General features: G+C 43.8%; 1 protein-coding gene across 1 annotated transcript in view; it reads left to right on the forward strand.

The window, feature by feature from the left end:
- Positions 1 to 2,897: 2,897 nt before the first annotated feature.
- ABCC10 (ATP binding cassette subfamily C member 10) overlaps positions 2,898 to 3,038 on the forward strand; it is a 20,025-nt gene continuing 19,884 nt past the window's right edge. Inside the window, exon 1 of the mRNA XM_082731129.1 lies at positions 2,898 to 3,013. The gene's annotated coding sequence lies outside the window, so the exon portion shown is untranslated. The remainder of the gene's footprint in view (positions 3,014 to 3,038) is intronic.

A 3,038-nucleotide genomic window follows, 5' to 3' on the forward strand; every position in this document is an offset into this window, starting at 1 on the left:
TCTGAGCTTGCAGAGCTCAGGAGGAAGGAAGATTTCCTCCTGGCCCAGCAACAGCAAGCTGCCTTGCCTTGCAGCCACGTCAAATGCTCATTTTCCTCCAGTGGATTTGTGTTCAAAACCACCCCTTCCAGTTTTCTCCTTTCCTCTGTAAAAGGACACTCTCCTCTTCTGTTCTCTGTACTTGCCTATGGTTTGCCATCATTTGGGCGTCCTGAACGGCATCTCCTCTGCTAGTCCTGAATAAGCTCATTTGCTGCTCCACAACCTTTGTCGTTTAATTTTTAAGTTGAACACTTCACATCAGATCTGGATATGATAAGTCTGAAGTCAGTTTTCAAAGTTGTAGAATCTTCCTTTAGCCATCCAGATTTTGGGGAATTGGGCCATCCTTGCACAATACGATATATGAATTACCTAGTGACCAATGATTTTCTCTTCTCTCTCTTTACCTTGTATTCACATCTATCAGTCTCTCTGCTTACCGACAGCTCCCCACAGTAAAAGGAAGAAGACAAAGTTATACCCTTAGCCTCATTTTTCAGAAACTATGGTGTAAAATTTCTGTGGGAAACTGGCTGAAACTAAGGGGTTAAATGATACGGACTGGAGAAATCATTTTTTTCAAATGAACTTTCCTCCTCTGTGTTCTGGAAAAATGTAAATTATTTGGTTGTTTGTGACAGTCGGAAATTATCCTGCCAGTGGTGTGGTGTGACTCTTTTACCAAACTTCCTATTGAAAATGAGTGCATTAGAGTATTACACAAATGCAGGGGCCGAATTCTGTGCCACCTTCTTTAGATGGGCAATGGGAACTCGGGCTCTCCCTGTGTGCCTGAGCACCTAGTTGACCCTGGGTTGGGGCAGAAGGTGGCACAGGAGGAGTAATCTTTAAGTATGCTCCATGCTCAGTGCACAGCCTAACTCAGGGCTTGATTTCAGGGCTCTGAGATCATGGCCTGAGCAGAAATCAAGAATCTGATGCTTAACCAACTAAGCCACCCAGGTGCCCCACAAATCTATATTTCTTTCCTTCTTTTTTTCTTTTTTTTTTTTTGAATTTAATCTTTATTTACAGGATACTGAGAGATAGGAGACGCCACATAGAAATAAGAAACCCACTGAGAGGAGGAGTTTCATACAGTTTGTACAGTTTGGAACTGATGAAGTAGAGTTTCATTATAAAAAGTGCTACAATAACAGAACACATTTAAAAAGAGTTCCTAGTAGAGAAACAGTAAGACAAACTTCTACCAAACAGAGTATACTGCAAACAACCTCCTGCCTCAACTGTACAATCGACAAGTTAAAGGTCCCAGGAGTGCGATCCTGAACTTGGAATGTATAGCCCTCAGAGGTAGTTTCTGGCACAATATTCTGATCTTCCTCCTCCTCTACGGAGAAATTCTTCTCAATCAAGTTCAATGAAGCTCTGTACACAGACCCGTTTTCATGATTTTGTAGAGCTTCAGTTTTGCCCAGACCTCCACATTCTTCGATAATTGTACTAAGTTTCTCAGTTTCACCTAGTTTCTCAGCAGCCTGAAAGATGTTTGAAATGGCATCCAGAATAAGTTGGTATCTTTTGCAGTTAAGAGGTTCATCAAGGGCTCTATTATGCCACAATGAACAAGGTATACAATCTGTTCAACTGTCCCGCCACTTGTACAGTTGGTCAAAGCCCGGACAGCTTCCTTTTGTGTCTTAAATCCTGCCTTAGAGAGAACACCAACCAGGAATAGGACTAATCAATGATTCACAGCTTGATGTATGTGGTCTTGGAGATCAACTGTAATGTTTGACATTGTCCACGTGGCTTTCTTCTGAATATGCGTTTTGGGGCTCCTTAGCAGGCTGAGAAAGACGGCAAGTGCTCCTGCACCTATTACAACCTGAGTCTGTTCCTCAGTCCCAGTGACATTATTTCCTATGGCTCTTAGTGCAGGAGTCACAATGGGCAATTCAGTAACTCCTAAAAGCCTCAGGGTACCTTGCTTCTGTTCAAAACTGCATTTCTTAATTTGTAAAAATAGGAACATTAATTCCTGACATTAGAGATACCAGGTTTCTTACTGAGATTAAGTGGGGTAATCATAGTTATTTGTTGAGCTGTTCTTCTTAGGGTGCTGTACATACTTTCATGAGGTACCAATACCATGGCCAACAAACAGACAATAAAACTTAAAGGAAGAAACTGCGGATGTAAAACCAGGTCTGTCTAACTACAAAGTTTGTGTTCTTCCACTGCTTTTCTAAAATTTATTTATGTATTGTGGTTCTACTCTCAGCAAGTAACTTGCCCTAAACATTTTATTCAACCCTCTCATTAGTATTGGTATTGCCCACTTTGCACGGACAAAAAAAAAAAAAAACCCTGAAGTTCAAATAGGTCAGGTAACTTCCCCAAAGCCATGCAGCCTTGGAGTAAAGAAGAAGATGGCCTAAGTGTCCCCAAGTGGCATTATTTATGTCCGTGTAGCAGGCACATCTGGCTTCCCAGTTCGGTAAGCTGCTGCTTCTTCTTCTTCTTCTTCTTCTTCTCCTTCTTCTTCTTCTTCTTCTTTTTTTTTTAATTTGACAGACAGAGATCACAAGTAGGCAGAGAGGCAGGCAGAGAGAGAGGGGAAAGCAGGCTCCCCACCAAGCAGAGCTCGATCCCAGGAGTCTTGGATCATGACCCCAGCGGAAGGCAGAGGCTTTAACACACTGAGCCACCCAGGCGTCCCCCAGTTCGGTGAGCTTTGAGAGTAAGTGTAATGCATGTGCCTGCTAGTAAACAGTAGACAGATGGGAGCGCGTACTCTACCTGAGCGTGTATAAATGACTTTGCACTAGAGATGACATCAGTTCCTATGCAAATAAGGCAGCATAAAGCCGCTGAAGCACTACGATGTGACTGCAGCCGCACGCCGGCTCAAAGAGACCGCGGGCACAGCAGAGAAGTGCGCACGCGCTCAGAAGCCCGGCGAATGGGCGGGGCGAACCGTGACTGAGAGGTCATTCCGCCTATAGGGGTGCTCGGCGAGCAAGGCTGGCACC

This window comes from Mustela nivalis (assembly GCF_964662115.1).
Source record: "Mustela nivalis genome assembly, chromosome: 5".
In the NCBI taxonomy this organism is placed as follows: Eukaryota; Metazoa; Chordata; class Mammalia; order Carnivora; family Mustelidae; genus Mustela; species Mustela nivalis.